At 43.5% G+C, this 27,996-nt stretch overlaps 1 long non-coding RNA gene across 1 annotated transcript; it reads right to left on the bottom strand.

The window, feature by feature from the left end:
* Window positions 1-4,231: 4,231 nt before the first annotated feature.
* LOC123035531 lies at window positions 4,232-9,506 on the bottom strand. The gene is made up of 3 exons (XR_006416980.1): window positions 9,383-9,506; window positions 7,668-7,839; window positions 4,232-4,455 (listed from the first exon to the last, which is right to left on the bottom strand). It is a non-coding gene; the product is annotated as an uncharacterized LOC123035531 (long non-coding RNA).
* Between the last annotated feature and the right edge of the window lie 18,490 nt (window positions 9,507-27,996).

Here is a 27,996-nt window from a genome sequence, read left to right as displayed (position 1 = left end):
ACTCTCTATCATGTGCAGTATGACATTAAACAAATATCAGAGGGCATTGTTTTCTGCAGAATAATTATTTTAACTGTCAATTCATTATTTCTGGGCTATTATTCTGTAAGACCAAGTACGGCTATTTAAAATACTATTGATGCTGTAGAAAACAGTAGTAGATCTACAATTAGTTTGATAGTGCTGCAGTTTCCAATCCCCTTGTTGGCATACCTGCATATGAAATGCATTTTTGTACCATTGGTTCAGATCAGATTGTGTCTATATGCCATAATACATACCATATTTATGTATTCATATAGTCATATTCAAAGAAGCTAATAGTCATGATGGTACCACAACCCTTAATTAAAGCAACAATATATTCCTTAAAACAAATACCGCAAAGTCTTCAGACCCTAAGCCTTCATTGTAGGAAATAACTTGCATTACCAATATATTCCTGAAAAATACTTTGCTTTGCGGCAATGCTGAGGTTCTAGCCCCACTTGGTCTTGAAATTCCCTGGATGACTCTGAGCCAGGTACTGACCCATAGCTTAACCTACCTCACAAAGTTGCTGTGAAGAGGGGATCCAAGTTCCCTTGGAGTCCTTGCAAGAGGGGAAAAGGTGAGATATAAATGTAATGAATAATTTTTTAAACACTGCTTGCTCATCCCTAAGAGCACGATGTTCCACTTCAGCCCAGGACAGAATAGAGGTGGAAGCAATTGGTGGATATCAGCAGGTAGATATGGGAGGGAGGTGAGGCTGGCTAGAGCTGTTTTTTTGTTTGCTTCCTTGGTGATTGCTCTGGTTGTTTTTAGTATTTAGAGGAAATGTGGGCCACAGTGCTAGAAAGGGGATTCCATAGTCTCTCAAAAATGGGAAATGGTGAAGATCTTGCAGTGTAAAGAGGCAGGGAGAATGTGGTAGTAGTGACTTTAAACTGTGGCCCTAAAGGGTAAATAAGCATTATTATACTGGTGTGGAAAAGAGGGGGAAATGTTTATCCTCTAACCCTGAGAAGCAATCCTAATTGAAGAATCAGCAGAGAGCTTTTTAAAAAAGCAGCATGGAAATAGGACGAGGGGATGAGCTGTGGTGTTAATCACTATCAATGCCATGGGTGCAAAGAGCTGCAAGGAAGATGATCCAGGGTTTGGAAACACTGTCCTTTGAGGAGAGCCTGAGAGAACTGGGCATGTTCAGCCTTGGGTGGGGGGCGGGGGGCATGATATTCCTCTACAAGTACATCAAAGGCTGTCACAAAGAGGAAGGCCAGGATCTTTTCTGTCATACCAGAGTGTAGGATACAGAAAAATCAGCTCAAGTTGGGACAAACCAGATTCAGGCAGGATATCAGGAAGTTTCCCAACTGTTAGAACAATATGACAGTGGAACCAGTTGTGGGCTCTCCTGCACTAGAGACATTCACGAAGACAATGGAAAGCCATCTGAGTGGGATGGTGCAAACTGGTGTCCTGCACCAGCAGTTGGTTAGACCTGATGGCCTACTTGGCCCCTTCCAACTCTGCTATTCTGTGATTCTATGTAATGCTCACACAACCCCAGTCTATGCAGTGGAGGTCGAAACGGGCTTGGTACAAGCTGGGGCCATTTTCACACATAAAGCTAAAACTCCACACTAGTTGTGCTAACTTCTGATTGCTTTTGAGGACAATCACTCATAACGTAAAGGGGCATTCCAGCCCATGCTGGGTTTATTGATATCCACACTACGAGGTAACAGAAGCTGGAGTCACTGGGGCTGAGAAATTTCTTCCATCCCAAGGGCTGAATTCCATTTCAAAGGGTTTTTTTTGGGGGGGGGGAGGGTGTCACATTCCAGGGGTGGACAGGGCTGAAGTAAAGGGGGAAGGGAGCTAAAGGCAAGTGAACTGGGCCAAGCTACAACAAAACTAACTCAGTGCACTGCAGCTTAACGCTCCTACTGCTGGTAACAAGGCCTTAAGGGAAGCATTTTAACCTTTCAAAATGGGGGGAAACTGCACCAAAGATTAATGGTTGGGGGAAAGGAGTGCAGCCCCTTGGGGAACCCCAGAGCACTTGGTCTGAAATTCCCCACCAACCCCAACAGTCAGAATGTCTTGTAATGCTACTCCCTCATTTCTTTCTTGATGGATTTTCTATAGGAAAAAAGGGGGCAGAGAGACTAGGAAATTTTAGGAGGGGTGCAAACAAGTGCTGACGTTTCGACACCCCGAAAGATTCCACTAGTGCACGGGGTGGGGGGTGCAATAAAAGCCTCATGTCATGAAAGCACCCCTTTGTAGACTGATGTGTGGCTTAAGAAGAAGCCAAGGTCAGTTCCGATAATGTACTAGGATCCATTCTGAGGCTTGTAGTCTAAGAAACCCAAGAAAAATGTATCCTGCGTAATCCAATCAGCCCCCTGAGATTCAGGCAGATCATGTCTCTTCAGCTCTTGATATGGACTCCATTCCCTCTGCCTGCTTAATTTGGGTTCAGCACTGCAGGGTGCACCCATTTCTGCTGCAGCCACAGCCTCTTCGGCACCCACTGCGCCTCAGGCCGTATCGGACCGCTCAGAATCACTTTTGCACTTTCCCAGAATGTATTCCCTGGCCCTTGGGCCACAGTTTTTCTTTTGCTGTTCAATTTGCAATTTGGTATAAAGTTCTGAGCAGGAGAGGCTGACGGCAACCCTTCCTTTTGCCATTCCATGACTGCCTGCTTCCTTGACAGATATGTTACTATCCACCAGGTGCCAATAACTGTCTTGTGCGGACATGGCTACCCCACCACCGTGGGCAATAGAGAGATCGTCCTTCCTACTGGCCTTGCTGGCCTACATTTTTGTATCCTGCCCAGTTGGTTTGCCAAGGTGCTTTTGCAACAGTTCTAAATCGCCCTGCCTCTTGAAGTAGATGCAGATGTTTTTAAAAATCACCTTCTTGGAGGAGAGGCAAGTGTACCATACCAACTTTGTGGGTAGTGTCGAAGAGGGCTCCGCACAGGCCCGGAGCATCTGCAAAGCAGCATCTGCCCACTCAAACCAGGCCATTTGCAAGGAAGCAACCAGCTGTTCCCCAGTGCAGGCCTAATGGAAATGAATCAGAGACATGCAAAAGGGGACCTGCCACTTCCTTTAGCGTGGCTTGCACCGGGGGAACTTCCTGGCGGATTGTGCCCCTCCTTGTCCCCTTGAAGGAGCTGCTCTGTGCGTTGCAGCTAGCACTTCTTGCTGCCACTGGGAGCCATTCTTCTGATTATTCAAGCCTGACAGCCCACTCAGAATAAAATCCGTGCCACTGTAGAATCTGCCATCACAGCTGCATTATTTATTCACCTAAAGCAATCTCTGCCTGCTCTATAGATAGCCTATGATGTCAGTGGATTGTTTGGATCCCTGGAAGCTGGCAGGGAGCCACCTCTCACATGATACATGAAATCACTGAAAAGTGCTTCTTTTCAGGGAAAGAAAAACAGCCTAATACATGCAGTTTCGGGGTCAGGGGGGCTTTTTTCTTTCCTCCCACCACTTCTGGGACTTGTGTCTCAATGGCACGGCTCAGTAGAGTCTGTGAAGTGGAAATGAGGGCTCAGGATCACAGATCAAAATTAGGCATTTGGTATGCTCAGGATGCTCTCCCCCCCCCCCCCCCAAATCTTGGAGTGCTGCCAGTGAGTCAGACAGAAAAGAGAATTGGTACAGCAAAAGCTTTGTAGAGCTCCAGTACTGCTGGTATGTAACTTCATTTTTTCCCCGTTGGTTGGTTGGTTTAAAAAACAAAAACCCGAACAACATTCAAAAGCTATTCTTTGTTTTGTCTTACAAAATAAACAAATAGCATTCTTACAAAGTCATTTCAAAGCTGTAACAAAATGGCTCTCTGATGCCTGGATGTATGTAAAGACATTAGATGAAACACATGTAGGGAGATGCATCAATAAGCTATCATTGTAAAATTAGTCTTACAATCAAACATTTATGACAAAGAAACCTTGCTTTGCTGGGCCCAGACCTGCTGGGAGGTAGCACAATTCTACAGAAAGCAAATGAACTGATCTATCCAGTCTTGTTTATCCAAATTTAAATGTACATTTATTAAAATGAGAGTCCATGGGAAGAACATACTGTTTGTACCAATGCGATGGGCGGGAGCAAAGTAAATGAAGTGTGATACATATGAAAGCAAGGGAAAAAGGATCTGCAGCTAACATCTCCAGCAGGCAATGGTAAGGTGACATTAATGAACCGAGCATGCTCATTTTACTAAGAGCAGTGTCACATCAGAGAGAGTTGCAGAACTGGTACCGTTTTTTAAAATTGTAATTTCTGTTCCTATATTTTCAGGCACATTCGCTCCATCTGCTACTAGCAATAAAACAGAGCTGAAGACATTTTGCTTGGCGCCATGGCAGACCCATTACAGCAACCTCAGATAATAAATTGGATCACGCACCATCACTGAAATACCAGTAGTTGCCTGTAGATAACAAACATTAAGGGACATATTACACATGACACTAATTGCATCAATTTCAGTTGTGTCAGTATTTTTACAAATGCAAATTGGAGCCTAGGGTTAGTGTGTGTGTGAGGGGACAACTACACCCCTGTCAGGAACAGCCAACCCTTCCACTCCATCCTGCAGTCCCAAAGCACATCCATTCCCAGCTTCCCAAGGAAGCTACTATCTCCATCTAGAAGGAAAGCTCCCATTTGTCCATTTGCCCATGCTGGTCTTGCCGCAAAGATGAGGATGTTCCTTTCTGTACCATACAAGATCTGAAGCTTTGGGCATAGAATACAATGAAGATACTATATCAAATACAGAACGCAATAAAAACATGATAAAAATTACAGTACGAAAATTAAAAGATGGATTTAAAACCAAATTTAAATTGGTTAAATGTTCCAATATACTGTTAAAGCTAATTAAGTGTTCTTTCATAGATGACAGTAGAAAAGATGTTAGAGCTGGCACCTCCAAGTGGACCTCAGTGGAGAGCTTGTTCCATAGCTGGTGGGACATTAAAAAGGCCCTTCTTCTTGCTGCCACCCACAAAGCATTCCTTGGAAGTGGCGTTGGAGGCAAACTCCAGATTTTGATCATAGTGTCCAGGTAGATTGCAATTAAGAGAGGTGTTCCATCAAGTATTGTCCCGTGCCATGTAGAACTTTATAGATTTTTAAAGGTCTATTGGTTCAACCAGCACCTTGACTTGGGCTCGAAAGCATATAGGGAGCCAATGCAAGTGGGCCAGAATGGAAGTCATGTGTTTGGATCTTTTGGGCCCTGTTATGAATCCGCCCACTGCCTTGTGCACAAGTTTCTGAACAATCTTCAAGGGCAGCCCCATATAAAGTTCATTGCAGTAATCTATGTTAGAATTTGCCTGAGCTTAGATTACTGTAACAGGGCTAACCCTATCCATAGCCTGAAGTGGCAGAGCTGACTCAAGCAGCAGCACCAAGCAACAAGCCTGCTCTTTCAAGAGGAATATAATCTCATGAGAAGAGATTGAATACACTCCATCCAGGCAGGGGAACCACCCACAAAGAGCATCTCAGTCTTGTTTGGACTGAGCTTCAGTTAGTTAATTTTCATCGTTCATTGTCACAGTCAAGCACTGGTTGAACATCCACAGCTTCACTTGCTGAAATAAAAAGGAGAAATAGAACTGTGCGTCATCCAGAATTCCAGATGACCCCACTCAGCAGTTTTATGTACGTTTTAAATAGCATGGGGGACAAAACTTGAGCCCTGAAGAGCCCAATTCTGGAGATTTCAAGGACCGAGCAATACCACCCAAGCACCAGCTTCTGGTGCTGACTGTCCAAGCAGATGCAGAACCACTTACTCAGCCAGCCACCCCAGAAGATTACCATGGTCAATAATATTGAAAGCTACTGAGAGTTTTAGGAGTCCACAGAGGGTCACACTCTGCCAGTCTCTCTGCTGATGTAAGTCATCCTACTGGGTGACCAACCTGTTTCTGTGCCAAAACCCAGCCTGAATCCCACATGAAATGGATCCAGATAATCAGTCTCATCTAGGAATGTTTGGAACTGATTGGCCACACCAGGTCAAGAACCTTGCCCAGAAAGAAAATCTCTTTCTCTCTCTCTCTCTCCCACCCTCTCTCTCTCTCTCTCTCTCTCTTTCTTTAATATCCTGTCTTTTTCCTTTCAAGGAACTCAGAGTGGCTTACATAATTCTCCTCCTCTCAGTGTTGTCCTCACATCAGCAGCCCTGTGAGGAAGGTTGGGCTGAGAGTCCATGACTGGCCCAAGTTCACCCAGTGAGATCCATGCCTGAGCAGGGACTAACTCAGATTGCCTGAGTCCCAGTCCAGCACTCTTAACCACTGCACCACACCAGATCGACACACACTAGCCACCAGCCTAAAATTACTGAGTCTTCTGGGTTCCACAAGGAGGGTTTCTTCAGAAGTGGCCTCACCATGGCCTGTTTCAGGTGGTACAGGCCCATTTCCTCCCATAAAGAGGCATTACTCACCTCCCTGGTCCAGTGTGCTGTTCCCTCCCTGCTAGCTTTTTTTCGCCAAGAGGGGCATGACTCAAAATGGGATGCTGCCCAAAGTTGCGTTCCCACAGCACATTTGCCACCAGCTCTGCTGTAACTTTTAGGATTTCTTGCAGCACAGAGAGCAGCCACTAACGTGTGATCCTGCTCCATACAACATGCCTGTGATGGACATGGCTACACATTATGAAAGGGACAGGAAATGTAGTGGAAGGGCAACCTCCTTTTCCCGCTGGCCAAATGATCCTGCGGCAGGGGACTGGTTGCGCTGCCCATTTGCTTCCCCTGTTGATGAAGGTCCATGCCTGGCAAAGCTGCCAACTGGTGGAGGATCGCAGTGACAGGTTGGCTGCCGTTCTGCACTTCAAGATCTCCCAGCATACAGGTGTGGATGTGCTGCTCATTACAGAGGAGCCATCCTTGGCAGCATCCCATGGTCAGAGTTTTTGCACTGGAGTTCCAAGGCTGACCCTTCCCTGCAAACTCACGCCAGTTTGTAGCAGAGTCAGTCTTGGGACTTCCCTGAAAGACACCTGGAGTTGCAATTTTGGAGAGAGTGTTGAGAGTCTTGTTTCACTTGACTCCCTCCCTCGCTGTAGCGTTAAAGAACATTGTGCAGCATTTCGAAGCACAGCCTTCCACACCCAGAAATGCTTCCTGAGCTGCAGGTGCCGGAAGAGGACCGAGCAGGGCAGCCCTTACCTGGCCCCTGCAGCTCAGCACATGGACAGGGCTGCCCAGGGCCACAACAGACTGGTGCATCCCCCTGGGAAGCTCTTCAGCACCAGCTCCATTGCAATCAATGGGTGCAACACATGAGCGCAGGAGTGTCGCTCCCATGCATTTCCATGGGCCTGTGTGGGTACCCTTTTTGAGCCTCCAGTCCCAATCCAGCTTCCATGTTTACTAACGTTTCAGGACAAACAAGTGCATGGAAGTTGCAGTATCTTTCTAGTTCACCATGCCAAGCCTCTCCCTCATTCGCTGCCCCACAGCACGCTTGAATCTTTGCCTTACCCCAAAGAAAGGATGGGGAACTACCATTCTGCAGCCCATAAGGCCTCCCTGTCTCCCCCACACCCCACGGACCAAGTAGAGGGCCTTCTCCTCAGTGAAACTCCAGGCAGATTCAGGACAGGGAAACTCACTCCATTGGGATGCTGGCCTTGGGGTTCTGCTCCTTACGGTGGTGTATCCTGAGGAGCAGCAAAGGCAGGGTCCAGGCATGGTCCATGGACGAGGGGGACCCACCAGATGCCCACTCATTGGCTCAAGCCTCCAGCACAGCAGCAGCAGCATCTCTTCCTGTGGCTTGCTTCCCTGCAAAAAAGTTTATTTTTCAAATTCATAACTCGCATTTAAATGGATGCCACGCCGCGCTAATCGCTTTTAAGTCCCCTGAGATAATTATTTTAAGGGCAACCCAGCTTTAACAAGCACTTTAATTGGCTTTGTGGCATTATGAGCTACCCATGAAGAACCTAAAGAAGGATTAGGAATTATAATAACATTCATGGTTCTCCCCACCCCCACCCCCTCCCAGATTTAAGTCCCTGTGCAGGAGGGACGGTTTGGGAGAAGGCATGGATGGAGGAAATTAGAGCAGGAAATAGGAGGACAATGCGCCAGGAGAGCTGCCTCAAGGTGTCAGATCCACATGAATCCTTTTCTCCTACCCTCTTAAATACAATAGAGCTGGTTGCTATGGAAACTGGTGTAAAAGCACCCACACAGGCAGGCAGGCAAAGTCTAGAAATGAAAGGGAATGTAATATTTTTAAGGCCACTTATAAGGAATGCAAAAGAACAAGATTAGCTACATTCATCATTTGTACCCAGGGTATATAACACCCTGTGATTTATGCTACAGGGAATTAAATGAAGATGTGCAAGTTATATTGGTGAATTATAAAGTCTGCAGTGAGTGAATTGAACAGAATATTGGATGTTTTCTGCAATCAGCAGCTAAGGGATGTTTACTACAACTGTGCTAATAAGAATTCGTCATCCAGAGCGAGAAATGGGATGCAATGCCGATGAACATAATACCGTCAGGAAGTAATAATGATTTATTTCCCCTCTGCTATGAAATGTGAATAATTATCTACAACTTTAGGAGTTGTAGGAATATCAAAACTGATTTAGCCTCCGTCGCAAATATATACATGCCTAACGTTTGGAAACAAAGCACAGTCATATTTAATTGATGAGATGCATGCTGACCTTCGGCAGTCCAGGCTGTTAACTTCTAATGAGTGCCATCTTAGCTAGTAAACCAAGAGATACGAGGAGTGTAGCCTGCACAGAGCATAGGACTGACCATTCCTGTCCCCTAATTTTAGACGGATGCAGTTATGGCTACTTTGCCCATGTTTAAGTGTACTCCCATCTATTACTATATTTGCATTTCGCTAACATTCAAAGCTAGTTTTTGAACACAGCTCTGGCTGAAATCAGGCCATTAAAGGCAGTGTATCATATTTAGAGGGAGGCGATAAGCAGGTCATTATCACAAAAGAAACTTTCACTGTCAAGCAACTGGCATGAAACCTGAGGGCTGCAAAAGAGGTCTAGGATGGTATTATGCCAAACAGGAGCAGTTTTATTCCTGATAGTCGGCAAGGCTGCCGAGCATATCTTGGAAACATCTCGGTCAGCCTCCCTCAACCTGTTGCCCTCCAACTGTCTTGGATGGACAACTCCCAACATTCTCGGCCCACACTGTCCGGGGATAACAGGACTGTAGTTCAACAGAACTATGGACCACAGGGTGGGGGAAACAAACTTTACATGCACATAGGCACTATTTAAACAGAAGGTACTTTCTGTTTGCAAACATGTTCAAATCAATATCTTGTCCTTACAAATGTATGTGAAAAAAGACCGACTGCTTCATCTTCGACTTGTCCATCCAAAGTCCACAAAGGGAGAGCGGGGAGGAGGGGAGTCGCTGCTCAGCGAGAGGTGGCAAGAAAATAGGCCGGACTCATTTGCCTTGCCTTGCAGTGCCGGCACGTACAGCTGCTGCTGCCGCACTCGGGAGACCTGCATTGCTATTCAAGTCACAGCACCAGCGATAAAAGTTAGAAGGATAAAGCCCAGAGGAGTATGTTTCTTGTGACTGAGAAACTTTGAGTCTGCTCACACACCAGAATAATGATTAGTGCACATCATGTCAGTGAGAGAGAGAGAGAGAGAATGAACATGAGCTGTCATTGTGGTTGAAGCACTTCTCTGGAGCAAAGGGCTGAAACTCCCAGTTCACACAGGTTCCAAATTACCATGAATAATTAGCTACATGAAAATAGCTTCCAAAGGCTTAGTATCCATTTGGATAAGGAGAATATCCTCCTCCATTACCACATCCAAAAAACATAAGATTGCAAACCCGTAAGATTGCAAGCACCTCTTCCTAATCTGTGCAAAGCCTTTGTTCTGCTCTGTTCAGCTCCTTTCATGGACAGTGAAACATCCTGATCACCCTTCTGAAAAAAGAAAGAGAACCAACCCATCAACCTCACACACACACACACACACACACACACACACAGGGAGGCTGGGAGGGAGGGAGGGAGAATTGGAAGTGTGTGTGATTCTGCACATTGCATGCCAACCAAGCTCATTTTCTTTTTGAGGGAAGCAAGAATCTTCTAGCCGCTATTGATAATGAAGTACATCATATTTGGCCCAGTGCCTCTTTGCTTCCAGTAATAGGGCTAGCTGACCTCACAATGAGGATTTGATTTTTTGATTTCATCAGTGCTTAAGAGACTGGACAAGAGGAAGACCTGTCAGGCTGCTTCCCCCCAGGATGGTGGTGTTCATTGTGAGCATTTCAGGGTTTGGCTGCTTTCTCTCCTGTTCCACGAGGGGAGGCCTGCTGGGGCTGCCATGGCTCACTCTGAATGCTAAAGCGATGGGGATGGCTACTCTGCCTGACTTTATCCTGCCAGTGTGCACATACTTGTGGGCATGTGCGACCCACAGGAGCCCAGCATAGCCGCCTCCTCAAGATTATATCCTGCTAAATTTCATGGATGGAATGTCCCTCATCCCAAGCACTATGCTAAATAGACCCTCTTTCAGAGGATAAAATACCTCAATGGCAGCCAAAGCAGCCATGACTGAAGCAGAGCTATCATAATTCACATGTCTGCCCAGTCCACCTATGAAGGGGACAGAAGGTCTACTTTCAACAATAGACAGAGTATGAGGAAAGAGGGCTACTAGATCCTCCTTCACTCTTGCTGATTTCTCTCCTTCCAGCTTCATCCATGTTTCTCCCCGTGTGACTCTGATACTGCAAGAAGTGAAGAAAAGTAGTTGGAGTCACAGCCTGTCGGGAGATGAGGCATGGAAGGGAAGAGTTTGGAGAGAGTGCTAATCTTTGCAAGAGCGCAGGGTTCCTTAAAAGCAGGGCCCCCTCCTGCTGGGAAAACAATGCCGAATTTGCCAGCCAGACATTTCTACTGTAGCTACAACAACGGGCATTGCAAAAGGTATTATTATTATTATTATTATTATTATTATTATTATTATAACATTTCTATGCCGCCCCTTGCCGAAACCTCGGGGCGGCTTACAACATGATAAAATACATTGAAATACAATAGTACATAATAAATTACCATTAAATATAAAAATACAAAAAATACATTGATTTACAAATATAAAATTAAAATTATCAGTATAAAATAAAAATATAGGAGGAGAAAGAGAAGGAAGAAGAAGGTATGTGGATGGTGATAGCTTTCTCCACAAAATTCCAAAACTTGCCCTGCTTCTTCTCCACCTGCCTCTCCCCAGTCTTTGCTAAGGTTTTCAAGGGGCAAGAGTAGAAGTCAAGGTAGTCTGCAATGCACGGTGTTTTCAGGATACAAAATAAATGGAAATGTGCCCCCTAAGCAAAGGGTAAAGCACCCAAAGGTCAAGAGCAAGCTTTTGGCAGTGGGCATGGGATTCAGCACTGGCCTTGAGCCTTACTACACTGGTACATTTTTAACATGGTTTCACACATATCTGTTTTCACTGCCAAAGTAATAGCTACATTTAAGAATGTAGATCCTCTTTCTTCTCTGTGGTGTATCCCACATTTGTGTATGGCACAAATCACACGCATCATGCTCAGAACAACTTTGTGCAACTTTCTCCAAAATGATCCTTCTAGATGTATTGGACTACGGCTCCTACAGTCAAGAGTGGTCTTGGGGATGCTGGGAGTTGTAATACAACGCATTCTGAAGGTGCCGTATTGCTTTATTGTTTTGTTTAGAAACAGATCCAAGCTTGGAGGTCTGGGGTCAGGAAATTTGTCCAACCTAATAGCTGGATTTCTGTGCTTGGAGCACCCTTCGTGCATCTTGCAGCCAGTAGGGAAGTTGCTGAGGCTGGATTTAGTGAAGGAGGAGGGGGAAGGATGGAGAGGAGGGAGAAGGCAGGCACCACCAAGATACAAGATGCCCTGGGGCTGCCTCCCCTGCCCACTCTGAAGTTCTTCGGCTACATGGAAATCCTCCTGCCCCCAATAGGAAACCTGTAGGACCAGGATGCAAGTCATCCTGATTGGCTTGTCCCCTACGAGTTGTTCATCTTGCATTTTGTCAGAAAATGCATTAAATGGTGATGGTACAAACACACTTGATATCCTCGAATGCTTTAACCTTTCTTTGCATGTTTCATTAGTTTTACCGAATGCAGGCTCAGAGGAGTACATGCTCTGTCGTTCCTGGAGAGCACATCTGCACGGTTGTTAGCAGATTCTTCAGGTTCTGAGGCTAGGAGGATAAAATCATAGAGTCCTACAGCTGGAAAGGGCCGAGCAGGCCATCAGGTCCAACTGCCTGCTCAAGCAGGGCTCAAGTCACCCACTCAGATTTCCACCAGGTCCAAGATTAGGCAGGATCAGGCACTTCAGGCTATGGGGAAGCTTAATGAAAAATGGAGGTAAGCCCGACGGAAGCCTTAGGGCAGGGATGGGGACCCTCTGTTTCAGAGAAGTGCTGTACAGCTGCATTCCAGTGGTGGCAACGGCAAAGGGCATGACAAACAGTGCAAAAGCGTTCCATCACATCACAGCCTAAAGCTCTTACTGACGGTAGTCGAACATTAGGAAGTGTCCCAAGGCTGGCTTGGAGGAAGGGGATGGAGCCAGGGGCAGTGGATGAGACTGAGCTCCCCAGAGGGCTGGGCTGGCCTTTAGCCTGAGGCTCCACCGTGCTGCCTGCGGGGAGCTGTTTCTGGCTTCAAGTGCCTGGAATCACCACTGCTGTTGCACCAGCCGAGAAGCAGAGATGCTCCTCCGTTCTGTTTCTAAGCCGCATGAGTCTGGCTGCATGGAACTGTGTCACAGAGGGAAGTGCTGAATGGCGAACCAATCTGGCTTGCTCTTTGTGCTGGGCTCCACTGAGAGCAGAGTGATGGGAAGGGTGTTCTTTCTGGACAAATTCAGAATACCGAAGGCCTGCCCAGCCTGCAGGTCACAGTGGTGATACTGAGTACACAAGGGCACAGAAGTGCCAGGAAAAAGGAACATTACTAATTCTGTCTCATATTAATGCTTGTGTGGGGCTGATAATATACTAGTCCACAAGCAGGTAACTGTCAAGCAAACGATTATAATCCGTGAGTTGTCATTTTAGTAGACTATTAAGTTAGAGCTACGTTGCTCCAGTAAATTTATATCTCGTAGTATTGATCTTAATAAGCAGAAATGTATGTTGCTGCAGTAATGTGTGTTGCAATAACCTGTTTAAAGCTTTGTAATTTCTAACTGACTAAAAACCAAAGTGTTACTGGAACACATTATCCTGTAAATAACACCAAGGCCCTGCCCTGAACTGAGATGTGTGAGATGCGTACTAGTATTAACAAAGAACACTTTAAAAAATCAATGTGACTGTTTTATTAGATCCGGGGTAGGGACAGACATAAAACCTGGCTGCATTAAGTGAAATCCTTTGAAGTTAATAGAAGGAAGTTAATCACAATACGAATTGCCTAAAGAGTGCAGGATCAGGCTCTAAGTATTGTTTTATGTGGATAATTTTTAAAGACAAAAACCAAAACATGGCAACTGATTCTCAAAACCAGTTGTTAAATATTTGATGACATAATTAAGTCTTATTAATATACTGGCCTTTATTTTGCAAATTAAAATTTCACAAGAATTCATTTTTATCACATTAGGCTTGTATTTGTCATATTTGTTTGCTAAGCATTTGATTAATATTACATGTTACAGAAGGTTTTTTAGTTTTGCTTTCTTGTTTTTTTTTAAACCAGTTAATACTGTAGATGTAATAGCTATGTGGAATTAGTATTAATGAGTTAGTATTTATGATGCAAACAAGTTCTAAATATTACTTTTGATATTTTTATTGCCACCCAGGACAAATACAGTTCATTACAAATGAGAAATTGTTTAATCTTCAAGCTCTCTGCAATAATCAGCTAAACAAATTGTTTTTAGTGCTACTTTTGTATTGCTCTCCCTCTGCCTTTTTCATACCTCTAAAAATGCCTAATCCTAGCTTTTGTTCCTTGGGTGATTTTTCATCTTTGCCACCTCCCATGTAGCTTCTGCCAGGGACCAACTGCTGGCAAGCTGATAACCCTATGATCTAGATCCCAAGCTAGGAATGGAGTTGAGGGACCAACAGAAAGAAAAATCAATTCAAGTCAGAACTTTCCCTGAAGTTAAAAAGAACTAAATGAAGCATTCTGAACGTGGTGCTGGAAGAGAGCTTTGCTGCATGAACAAGGTGAACATGCGGGTTCTAGACTGAATCTAGACGGAGGTTTCCCTGCGGCTGGAGGCTGGCATGCTTCAGACACATCATGAGAAGGAAGACTCACTAGAGAAGACAGTAATGCTAGGGAAAGGCAAAAGCAGCAGAAGACCAACTTAAGAGGGACTGATTGCGTGAAGGAAGCCACAGCCTTGAATTCACCAGAGCTGAGCAGGGCTGGCAAGGACGGCGATTGTGGAGGGTGCGCGTTCATTCGATCAGCATCAGTCACATGGCAGCAAAGTATCAGATCACCCTGCAGTTTTCTGTAAAAAGCAAATGTGGTTCAACCATGCAGCCACTGGCCTGGGAAACCGTGGCTGAAACAGAGGGGTAAGAGAGATACAATAAAACTGATTGCAATTAATTATAGGACTTCTCCATGTCACCTGGCTACATCTAAAAGCCAGGAGGCCAGAATCCCGTACAAGTAATGCTTGTAGTGTCTGGATGGTGTTTCTACCCTTGGCCTCAGAATGCATCCATCAAAACATAATCCTGCTGTTAGGAGGAATGCTTGAGTTTAAATGGAAGTGTGGATTACACACATGAGGAATCTTTTGGCATCAAACTCTGGACACTTAGGGAAACCTGACACCCTCAAACGCTAAGAGCATCAAAGAGAGCCAGGAGTTCTCCGTGGCATTTTTGGTTTCATTAAAGAAGAATTTAAAATGAATTAAAATCAGACATCGGGGGAATTAGAACTATTCATACATCCGGGGAAGAAGAACCAAGCATCACTGCTGAGGCAGCACATTTAAAGGTGATGCCAAGGCTGGGTGCACTGGGATGCACAGCAAGCCACATGTGTATACATGTTTCCAAAAGGGAATAGTTTTACCAAGGGATATGTGTGTGTGATGGAGAAGAGGGAAGAGCTTTGAACAATGGGAAGAAAAAAGATTCAGTCTGGGATACTTTGGGGAAAAACCACACTGTTTTCAGGGGCTGTAAGAGGTTTTGGAGAAAGGAGTTAGATTGAATGCAGGAATTTGGGGAGAAGGTTTATGCTCCTATTATCAACAACAGCAACAAGTTACTCCAAAGCCAATGAGTTTTGCAGTTTGGGATTGGTGGGAGGAAATATTAAGAAAAGGGGAGGAAGGAGAATAATTGGAATATGAGCCAATTATAAAGGATACCTCCCTGTATCAGCTGAATTCTGAAATGACGGGAAGCTCTATTGAGCTTCTTCTCTGGAAAAGAAGGGGATACAGAAAGGAAGAAAAGTGGGGAGCTCTTGTGAGTGAAAGTGTGAGGAATACCTCCTGTATGGAAGGGATCTTGTGTAGTTTGTAGATTTTGGGTTGTTACTTTTATCTCTTCTCAGGATTTAATAATGAAAACCTAAAGTTCATAGCTGATCAGGTGTTAGAAAGGTGGCTTTTCAGTCTTAGTCACATAGAGAAGAGCAATAACAATGAACCCCTCTTTCTTTCCTGAGATAAAGAAAGGATGGGATATGATTGGGATTCCAGGTGAAATTTTGGTGATAGTGTGAGCATATGCTTGCTTGCCTACACAATATTGGGGTTTTGGGACCTCACAGCTTTAAACATTTAAAGAATGTTGAATTCTTTATTCTTCCCTCTCAGAAAGTTAGAAAATATTTCATTGATGAGTCTTCTGTGGCTTTTTTTGTAGTCCTGGGCAACAGCTTAAATTTGCAAGAGTTAACTCTGAAGAATTAAATTGCTGTATTTATAGGTTTTGCTGTGAGCCATCCAGAGACAACAGTGATTGGACGGGCTAGAAATACCTCAAATAAATAAATAATAAACAAATAAATAAGAATTAAGGCAACCAGAGCACAATGTCTGACCAGAAAGTTGTATCATGTCTGCAGTTCTACTAGGGATGTGCAAGCCTCAGTAAATATCCTATGGGATTTGCTTTTCTGTTTTTCTCCCAGATCAAAAAAACCTAGTCACCTTCCAAATACAGGCCTCAGAATATCTGTGTGTGTGTTTCATAACATCTCTGATCACTTTTGCCGCTTGCTTGGCCATACCTGGCACACTTCTGTTCCTGAAATCCCAAGATCACTGCTCTTTACCATACACTTTTTCTTTTCCAAAAGCTGCAGGGAGTGCTTTAAGAGCCTACCGTTAAGCCTTTATCCTTCCAGTATTATGGGAGAAGGAGGAGAATGTCCCTTCTCCGCAACATGCATAATTCTGAACACCTCTAACATGTCTCCCCTTTCTTGCCTTTTTTCTAAGCTAAGCAGTGGAAGATGTCATCATCTGAGACTCCCTAAAGTTCCATAAGTCACATGGAAGCATTCTTTGACAATTGCACATTTTGTTGTGTTACAGCCTGGAAGTGAAATGGGATTGATTGGCATCCTTATCAATTGATTTATACCAGGCACCCTACACTGTGAAGATGCAGTGTGTTTTTATTTTGTGGTGCAAAAGTTAGGTAAAGAAAAACAAACTATGCAGAGAAAAACAAACAAAAACAAACTTTGGGTGGTGGGGGGAATCAGTTGTACAAGATTTAATAAGAAGAGGATCTATGGGTTTTTGCAGATCACAAGTTAAACAGGCATCAGCAGTGTGGTGTGGTAACTAAAAAGGTGAACACAATCCAAAGTGTGATCAACGTTACATCTGAATTAACAATCACCTCTTCTAGGCAATAGACACTTGCTGGACTGTTGTTATTTATTTCCTTGGTCCTAATCTAACCCTCATTAACTGTCATAAGGCTGCAAACCAAAGCAAACTTTCTAGGGAATAAGCCCCATTGGACACAGTGGGACCTAAAGACAACCCTATAACTCCTTTTAAAATCAGCTGAATGGAACTTAGTCATAGCTAAGTTGTTCCAATTGTTTCCATAGAACTCAAGCATGACTAACTTTAATCCATTTTTCTGTATCCGAAGAAGAAACACTTCTGAAAATTCTTGCAAATTTATCCATTTCAGCAAGGCAACAAATAGCCCACTTGAAATGCCTCTAAGAGCAGGTTCTTTATTTTGCACCAGAAGCAAAACATAATTCTTATTTTGAACCTCCCCACTATAAAGTCAAAAAAATAGATTTGCTCTAGGTTGCCTTACAAAACGAGGCTGCCCTGTGAGATTTCCAGTACACTGGTCAACTTCAATCCATCCCAAAAGCAGTCTAGATCCACCACCAACTTGGCAGACCTCATCCTTTCAATATAAACCACTCTTTTCACATTTCTTAACAATTCTGTGCACAGTGCATTAAGTTAAAGTTAAAAAATAAAGTTTAAAAAGGCTCTTTATGTTCCCCACTGGCCCTGGGAATAAGCACAGCTTGGTCTTATTTTCAGGGTAGGTCTTATATTTCAGCAAGTACCAAAAATAGTACTTGCTAGGTCTTATTTTCAGGGAAACATGGTATATATTCTTTTAATGTCTTTCACACATTATGTTTTTTCAAACAGCAAAAAAGCCCCCCACACTACATAGTATAGTGCCAATCAGTTCAATTAGCCCCACCCAGTTCAGTTGACCAGCTCCTTTGCAAGCAGTGAGGGCCTCAGCAATGGGGCTGCAGGTTCGCAACTGCTCCTACAAATTCATAATCTGCAGCCAGTGCCTGGATTTGCACGACGCACTAAGCCACCTGCATCATGCGCTGTGGTTTACAAACCTTGGTAACAAGCCATCACTTGGTAGTAGGCTTTAGACATACCCCCTCCCCCCTCCCCCCCGCCATCAGCTGGAGTGAACAGTGGGGAAGCGGATGGCAACAGCTGAAAATGCCCACGTTCAGCGGCTGCCATCCCTCCTCAGTGCCCTGCAGAGACCCTTGCAACACCAAGGTGGGGAAGGAGTGTGGTGCCTGAGGGCCCCAGGTGTGCCCGATCATTAGTCCGGCACAGCTGCAGCCCCCGGGCAACGTTAAGCCCAGGATGGCAAGAGAGCCAGTGTGGGTTTCACGTATCATCCAAACCAACCATCTGACTAGATTCACACAATGCAATAAGCCATAGTGACTTACCAGCTAAGGATAGTTTGTTGTGTTGTCTGAACCCAGCCAGAATGACTAACAAATCATGCTGCTGGGTTCAGACAACACAACAAGCCACCCCTGGCTTAAAAATCAGTATGGCTTGTTGTGCTGCATGGAGCCAGTTAACGTCTGACGTGTCAGTGGAGATGTGGACAGAGGTGACATATCTCAACCACGGGGCTTGGGCTGAGCTGCACTTTACTTGGTCAACTCTAGAGTAGGCTGAGTAGAGTGCAGCTTGGCACCCCTCCTCTAGAGTGAGGTGGAGGGAAAGTTGAGAGCTACTCCCCGCATAGGCACTTTGGGGGCAGCTGCCTGCCTAATTCAGCAAAGACCTCTTGCAATTCTTGCCAAGTAGCTGCTTAGTGGTTTGGGTTACCCCTGGGCTTATTGTGTCATCCATCTTCTGGCAACATGGCATGCCAAGGGCTGGCTACTCTACCGACAACAAGCCACCCTGCAACAACCCTAATCATAAACCATCCTTAAGAAGCCATGGCAGGTTCACATCATATGACAAGCTCCCCTAGCTAAAAAGCCAGAGGGGCTTTTCTTGTCAAGTGTGTCCAGTCCCTCCGAAGCAAAAAAACCCCCTGTTAAATACCCATGTCGTACATTGATTTTTAATCTCAGAATTATATCTGTGTTTATCTAGGGTTACATTTTCATTGTGAATAGTTTTTAAAGATTGCAATCTCATCAAGATCAGGAGGACAAAAAAGCTTTTCATCCAACCTGCTAGAGGGAGCCATGGGTTGCTTGAGAGAGGCACCACCCTGACATGATGGCCATCTCAATAGTAATAACAATCAGTCAATCAACCAACCAATCATCATCTTTATCACCCAGTATTAGAAAACATGTAACTTTTTCCGTCGGTATTTCTATCTTTTCAAATATTTTTCTTCATTCATTTTATTTTGGTGAAAAACTGTCTTTCCAATAGGCAGATAAATAACACTGAGGAATGAACCTCAGAGAGCGGCATAGAGACTTGGGCCTAATGAAAGAAAACCTAATGAGACACAGGCCTAATGAAAGAAAACCAGATTAGAGAGGGTGCATTAATGGGCCACAGTCCTATTCCATGGTTTTGACTTTCATAACTGACTCTAGTTGGTTTTGAGAGGCATCCTGTACCTGATACTTATCTGGTGTTTCAATAATATATCCAGCATCACTGGGGAACTCTCCTGAAAAAAAGAAACAGAGAGAAAAAACAGTGTCTTTTTAATGCACTGTGCCAGGCTGATTAAACAATTGTGTTAACAACCTATTTCTACTTTCTCTGTGGAATGATAAAAGCGTGCAAAAAGACCCCAGAATCATATCTCGGTTATGCTTCTTTTGAGCCAAACTAATGTTAGAAAGAAAGGATTCCAGATTTATCATAGATGAGCTTTTTTAGGCAACAGCCTGTTCCATAAAAGCAGCTAAAGGCTGTAATTCTAAACACATGTACCAAGAAATACAATCCCTTGAACACGGTGGGCCTTTTTCCAAGCAATCCCACATAGGATTATGCAGTATGGCACACCTAAAACCATCGAAACTAATGGTTTATTTATTTAGGAATCATTTTAATTCTAATCCAGCACCGGAACTGCTTTAGTTCCATAGACACTTGCCAATCTGGAGATGGTAACTTCTTGAAAGCTTCAGGGCATCAAAGGGGAGGACTAAGAGTAGAACTAAGCTAATGGCTTGCACCCAGCGGATGATATTAAGTCTGCCCAAGTGTCATGCATGATGCAGAGATACCGGCAGTGAAATGAATGTGAATCATATTTGATAGAACGCTGCTCTCAACCTTATCTCCACAACAACCGCTCTGTGAGGCAGGCTGGGCTAAGAGTCTGTGACTGGCACAAAACCTCCCAGTGGGCTCCGTGGCTGAGTGGGAACTAGAACCCAGATCCCAGACCTGTGCTCTCAATCACTGCACCACACTGGCTCTCCAGTGAATTATTCTTTTCTCAAAAACAGCTGTGATGGAAAGGTAATCTACAGGTTTTGATTAAAAAGCAAGTGTCTGTATAGCCTATATTTTTGAATTCTCCCCCTGAGCCACCTTCAGAAGGAAGCTTAAATAGCTTAGAGAGATAACTATTAGACAGAAACAATAGAGCATGTTCTTCCCCTGTGCTCCCATTTTATGAAGGTTCTTTTTTAAATTTCTGTAGTTAGAGCAATCACCAAAGATGATATCCTATACTGATAACAAACAGAATTCTCCACCTCAGATCTTTACATAGTCCAAGTGGCATCCTCTGTGCACAAATGAAACGTTTTAGGAGGCTTGGGGGAACTCCAAAGAAGCAAAGCAAAAGAAAATCTCTAGGGATGACTGAAAACAGGTCTGGAAGGACCAGTCCTACTCTGTGGTCTCTGACTGCTGGGTGACTGTAGGGGCGGGACAAGCAGCGGGTGAGAAGATGGAGGATGGAATGAACAAAAGTAGGGAAAAGTGAAACAGCTGCAAATAAGGACAACCAACAAATGCTTAAGAACATGCAAATTTATTCTTAACCCATCAGACTCTAATGTATAAAGAAAAAAACATAGACACATTTTTTACAAAAGTGTAATCATCCTAATCGTTCATGAAATAAATACAATTATACAGTGTCCGAAAGCTAATAAACAGTTGATTCAAAGTTGCAATCCGACAATTACATTTGTAGTTGTTATGTTCCATCAAGTCGTTTCCAAGTTATGGCAACTCTATGAATGAAAGACTTCCAAAAAGTCCTATTCCTTACATGCCTGCTTAGCTGTTCTAAAGTCAAGATTGTGGCTTCCTTATGAAGTCGATTCATCTCGTTTGGTCTTCCTTCTGCCTTTGACTTTCCCCAGCATGATTGTCTGCCTCTCATATTAAGTCTTGCTTTCTTTACAATATACACTGAAATCTGTTGTCATTTGGAGTAAAAATGATCTGCTCTGGTTCTGCCCAGAATTGACAACAAGCACCAGGCATAGTAAGATAATTGTCTCAGACATTGGGGGTCATGTCAGGTAGCAATATGATAGTGATGATGATGATGATGATGATCACCACCACCACCACCACCACCACCACCAAGGACCCAGACTTTCTGCATCACATGCCTAAATAACCTGAGTATTATGCATCTTTACTTTGTGAGGCAGGGTGACCTGTGCTAAGGGGAAGTTTGCAATACTACAATCTTCCTCAATATTAAAATCTATTGTGCAGGTAAAAACTGCATTATCAGTTGGAGTACATTATCTTTTAAACAAGTGTGTAAGTATTATTAATTTGTTTTCAATAGGAGAATCCAAATTATTCAATGCTGTTTCTACATCTAAAGTCAGAACATAATAACATACACATCTCACTGTTTTCATTTCTTTCCATCAACTCTGATTAATTCACCAAATGCATCTCAGTTTAGACAGACAGGACCTAGCCACAGTGGTCCATGCAATGGTAACCTCCAAGCTGGACTACTGTAATGCACTGTATATGGGGCTGCCCTTGAAAACGGTCTGGAAGCTTCAGCTGGTCCAGAACAGAGCTGCCTACCTATTTAGAGGAATCTCCAGGTGGGAACACATAGAACTGATACATTATCAGCTCCATTGGCTTCCCATTGCGGTCCAGGCCTGCTTTAAGTTGCTTAGACTAGTATATAATGCCCTTAATGCCTTAGGGCCTGGTAGCTTAAGGAACACTTTCTCCCATATGTGCCTGCCTGGCCATTAAGATCAGCTATGGAGGCCCTTCCCTGGGAGCCACCCCTGCAGGCAGTCACTAGGTGAAGGGCCTTTTCTGCTGTGGTACCCTCATTATGAAACCAATTCCCAGAGTGGTGCACCTGGTGCCAGCGCTTTACACTTTATGGCACCTGCCCAAAACCTTTTTTATTTTGATTGTTAACTATTTTAATTGTGATTATTTTATTACATTTTAATCTTATAACCTTGTGGATAGCATGGAGTAATCACAAATTAACTGTAAATTTTAATTATTTATCAAAATTACGATAGTTTTATTGAATTTATTTATTGCCATTTTGTTGTTTATTTAATTACAATAAGAACACCACTGCATTTTCTGTGGTGCTGTGGTGGTAGGAGCGGGTATAAGATGTGAGCAGGCAAGTGCAGAAGGGCCTCCATGGATAGATTTCATTTTTATTGATTTGATTTTATTGTAATGTATTGTTCTGATTATTTGCCTTATAACCGTATGCATTTTAAATTGTTGTACTGTTATACTGTTATTTGTTTTGTTGTAAACCGTACAAAAGTAGTAAATAAATAAATAAAATATTTTCTTCTTCGTTTATTTTGAACAATAGACATGGTATGAAGTTAGTCCCTGACGAATCCTGATACTTCATCCTTTTCTAGTCAAACAACAACCAAAATTTAGTTATTTCCCTAATATTGGAAGCAACACAATTTACTCTAAATAATTTATATTACATACTAATGAAAATACTAAAATATACATCTGCTCTAATTTAAATGATGAATAAATGATACTGTTCTTTTCAATAAACTATCATTCCAACCCAGAGAAAATTTATTACTTATAATAATAATGTCCTTTAAAAAGTATTATCATTTTAAGCAGATTGATTGTACATCAGACACTGTTATTGTTGGAGCTCCTCTAGTTCTCAGCTCCAAAAGAACAAATGTGGAAGTTGCCACTTCCACATAACATAAAATAGTCAACTTTTTACTAGCTTTGCTCCTGTCACTTTAAGATTTTTTCTGCCAACTTTGTATTGGTCCACTCCTGTATTATTAACACTCTAACAGTCAAGTCATACATACCACATATATCCATGCCGGAACAAGCTACAGGAACTAAGGTTGCAATCCTATAACTGGAAATAAGCCAAGGAAACTGATTGAGTCTTACTTCTGACTAGACATCTACTGGGCTATTCCTCTGCCTCAGGATTTGGAATGCATCCTCGACACAAGAATAGGGACGGTAAAGAAGAAAAGAGCAGTGAACCTACAGCTGTGGAGAGACACCAACCCAGAGGTCAAATCTGGCCCTCCGGAGGCCCCAGTCCAACCCTCTGGGCTTCCACATGTGTCCACCAGCTTTTCCCATAGCCCTACCTTCTTTCTCTCATCCACCATTTCTTTGGCGGTTCCCTGGATTTTGTGCAGTTGTTGTTGTTGCCAATCCACAAGGTTGCAATGCCTTTCCTAAGACACAGTTACCAACAGTAAGAGCTTTAAGCACAAAGTGCTGGAATTTTTGACCCTCCCCTTTGACAGTAGCTCTGTCCACTACTGGAATGCAGCCCCCAGGACGGCTCCAAAATCGAATTCAGCCCTTGCAACAGAGAGATTCTCCACCTATATGACTCATCTCTCAATGTGCACCGTGCAGCTAGGCACACCCAGTCAAATGCACAGGCCGTTTTAAATGCAGCCATCTGGTAACGACCTGGGCTTGAAAGATTACTGTCATCACCTTCTTAAAGCTTCTTGAGCATTTGCCGTTGGTTCCTGAAAGGCAGATATTGACACCTAAGAATTATGTAAGCATCTTTCAAAACCTAGGACTTAACTTGAATGGAAGCCATGGAGCTCCTTTTCTGTGCCCTGCATGCACCATCTTTGTTCTTGTGGTTTGTAGGGCAATAGCCAGATTTTGGGTAGAATTTGGATAAACTGGGGGAGAGCACAGATGCTTTATGGTGAATCCAACCGCCTACTGCCAAAGCAACACAAAATAGGGAAAGTTAAAGAGTGAGGCAGATGTCACAGCAATCCTAATGAGTGACATGGCAAAGTGGAAGCAGTGTGGTGGTCAGGCAGGATCTATGGTGGCTCCAGGCTGGTGTTCTTTGTTTAAGGCTGGGGCCTCTTGAAGGCACAGAGAGGCTTGGGATCCAGCAGGCCCAAGGCTGTCCCCCCATATCAGGCCCCTATGCTGGCTACTGCCAGGAGGAACTCTGCCAGCTACCCCCTCTGTGAAGGATTCGGTAGCAGCAAAGACCCACAGCCCAATCTCCACATCCTAACCTAACATGGAGCCCATGGTCATGAAATTATTTAAAAACTGCCTTTCTCTGTCTTTTTTACTATATGTACATGGATTTTTATGAAATGCATACAACTTACTAGGAATTTTACATTGGCTTCAGCAAGGTTGGACCAATTATCCAAAGAAGCATCCATTTGAAGTTGGAGTTTATATCCCATCTGTTCACACAGCAACAGCATTGTAAGATGCTCATTCCATTCTAACATAGAAGGAGGGTGTTTATCCTTCCAATTTTGTAAATCAGTCTTCTAGCTGTTAAAGTGATATAGAGAATCCATTTCCACTTCCATTTGTTAATTTCCATGAAGCAAGTAAATAATTCAAATGAGCGTGGCATTGTTCTCATGTGTTGTCAAGTAATCTCTGAGTTATGGGGACCTCGTGAATGAAGGCCCTCCAAACAGCCCTGTCCATGGCACCCCACTCAGCTCTTCCAAGTCCAGGGCTGGGCTTTCTTTATGGAGTCAATCCATCTCATTTGGTTTCCCTTTTCTTCTGCCTTCAGTTTTCCTTAGCACGATTGTCTTCTCCAGTGAGTCTTGCCTTCTCATGATGGGTCCGAAGTATGAGAGCCTCAGTTTTGTCATTTTTGCTTCCAGGGAAAGCTCTGGATTGATTTGATCTAGGATGCACTTGTTAATCTTTCTGTCCAAGGCATTCACAAACCTCTCGTCTAGCACTATGCTTTGAACGCATCCATTTTCTGCCTGTCAGCTTTCTTCTCTGTCCAGGTCACATCCATACCTTGTGACTGGGAATAGAACAGCATGGATGATCTTGGCCTTGGTCTACAGTGAAACATCTTTACATGTCATGATCTTTTGACGTTCCTTCATTGCTGCCCTTCCAAGTCTCAGTCTTTGAATTCCTTGGCTGCAGTCTCCCTTCAAGCTGATGACTGAGCCAAGGTATGTAAAATCTTTCACAGTCTCGATTTCGCCGTTAACAGTCAAGTTCTGTAATTCTGTGGTCATGATCTTTACTTTCTTAATATTCAGCTGCAGTTCTGCTTTTGCACTTTCTTATTTCACTTATATCAAGTGATTGCTGCTTTCTGTCACTAGTATGGTGTCATCTGTATATTTTAAGACTATTGCTCTGTCTTCTGCCAATTTTCACTCCTTCTCCTATTCTAATCCAGACTGAGCAGATAGGGAGATAAAATATATCCTTGTCTGATGCCTTTGCCTATGGGAAGCCATTATGTTTCTCCATAGGTTACTCATCAGGAAAATAAAGTGTTGAGACATGCCCATATCTTTCATGATCATCCATAGCTTCTCATGATCCACAAAGGCTTTGCTGTAATCTATAAATCACAGGCTGATCTTTTTCTGAAATTCCTTGGTGCACTCCAGTAACCAACACATATTTGCAATACAATCTCTAGTGCCTCTTCCTTTTTTGGAATCCTGCATGAACATCAGACTTTATTAGATACTATTCTTTGTTAAGACACTTTCACATCACTTTGCTTGTGAAGAAAATTAATACAATGATTCTGTGGTTGCTGCATTCTTTTGCATCTCTTTTCTTGGGGATTGGAATGTATTTTGAAAATTTCCAGTCTGCAGGCTGTTGTTTTGATTTTCATATTTGTTGGCAAATTCATGTTAGGATTTGGACTTATTAGTTTTCTGCAGCTTGGAATAGCTCCTTTGGTATTCTATCTACTCCAGCTGCTTTATTCTTTATGCAAAGTGCTTTCAGAGCAGCTTGCACTCTGCTTTCCAGTATTGCAGGATCTTCTTCATAGGATTCCACTTCAAAGAAATATGTCAAACTTTCGTCTCTTCTATGTATCCTTTCTACCTTCTCTTTATTTTCTCCTGGTCAGATAGTATGTTTCCTTGTTTGCTTTAGCATTCCTAATCTAGGTATGAATTTTTCTTTGATTTCTTGGATCTTCTGGAAGAGGCCTCGTTTTTCCTCTTTCGTCACTCTCCTCTGTTTTGTTGCAGCGGTTCTTGTAATAATTCTTTTTCTCTCCACATGATAGTCACTGAAAAGTTGCATTCAGGATTTTGATCCTATTTTTGTCACCTTTTACTTTTGCCTCTAACCTGTCCTTAGCAACTTGTTTCTTCTGTCATCCACCTAGGCTTTTTCCTTTTTTATGCTACAGGAACTGTCTTTGGTATTCTTCCCTAATAATCTCTGATTTCATTTCATTGTTCTTCTGGCTCATGGCCAATTAAACTGAGTAATGAAAATCTGTTCTTTACATGGACTTTACATTACTCAGGGATGTTAAGTTGTATTTTGACACTATATTTCTGTTGGTGATCTTTTTCAGCTTTACTCTGATTTTTAGTATTAAGTGTTCATGGTCACTACTGCAATCTGCTCCCGGCCTTGTTTTGGCAGCAACAATAGACCTTCTCCATCTTCTGCTTCTCCACACTGCTTGAAGTGTTTCATCATGGGGTTTTCAAGGTAAGAAGATTCAGAAGTGACTTACCATTACCTTCTTCTGCACAATACTAGCCAAAGTTAGCTTGAGCATCACTGATGTTGTCTGTGAAAGATCCTTTACCAATGTCACCTCCAGCTGCTGCTGCTGCTGCTGCTGCTGCTGCTGCTGCTCTGAAGCTGTCCTTCAGGAGTTTCTCTGCCCCATCATCATTAGAGATACCCATTCTCTTCTGCTGGTGTAACCATTTCTCCTGATGAAGGTGGTGCATCTACCAGTGTGGATGCACTGGTGTGTCTGCTTCGACCATTCCACCTTGGATGAGACAGGCTGGCCTCTCAGCTTCTCTGACCCTCTCAAACTCCTTACCATGTTAAGGTAAGGGGGAAATGAGCATGTACCTTGGAGAATATTAAAGACTGTTCCAGTACAAAATTTATCCATGTAATATCCTCCTTCCCTAAAGAAACAACTACTGCCAAAATGTGAGTTTAAAAGGAGTATTATCAGTATCGTATCACCAATATGTTATTGAATTAGGTAGTCCCTTATTAAATAGGGATGTTGCAGTGTCAAATGTTTTTGCTGAACAAGACACAACCTAAAATACATGGACACAACGAGTAGATACCAAAGACGTGATCCATTGATTAGGCATTTTTGAGTGGTGCACACAACCGCTTCTCAACTTCCCAAATGTGTTCAGGGGTCCAAAACTGATGACGACTGCGGTAGTATGGTGTGTCTCACTAGGTAGGGCAGCCATATTGGCCTACAGCAACAAAACCGCATTTTGGGGAAGGGGCACTTTAAGGACAAGCAGATATATCGTGGCATGAGCTGTCTGATGAAGCAGGTTTTTGCCAAGGGCAGGGATGCACAACCCTTCTGGCCCAGAAGGGTACAAGGGATGTCTGCTGGGAACACACACAGACAGGCTGGGGGTTGATGGAGGAGGCTGCAGCTATTGGCAGCTGTAAAATAGCAATTCCAGTTGCTTCGGGATTGTGTGGGAGAGTGAAAGCAGCCTCGCACTCATGCCCCCATCCGTCTTTACCTCTGTCATTAGCATACCATCCATGTTTTGTTTCAGCAGTGGTTTTCATGGGGGTGGGGGAGGTTCAAGAGCTTGGGTTGGTTCAACTGCTGCTGTCCACCAGTTGTGCATCTCTGACCTAGCAGAATGTGTGCCAGAATAAATGCGTTCACCTTTTAAGCTACTGTTTCTACTGAAT

Source organism: Varanus komodoensis, unplaced genomic scaffold (genome assembly GCF_004798865.1).
Source record: "Varanus komodoensis strain SLA01 unplaced genomic scaffold, ASM479886v1 scaffold1, whole genome shotgun sequence".
Classification (NCBI taxonomy): domain Eukaryota; kingdom Metazoa; phylum Chordata; class Lepidosauria; order Squamata; family Varanidae; genus Varanus; species Varanus komodoensis.
This window is presented reverse-complemented; position numbering and strand designations above follow the sequence as displayed.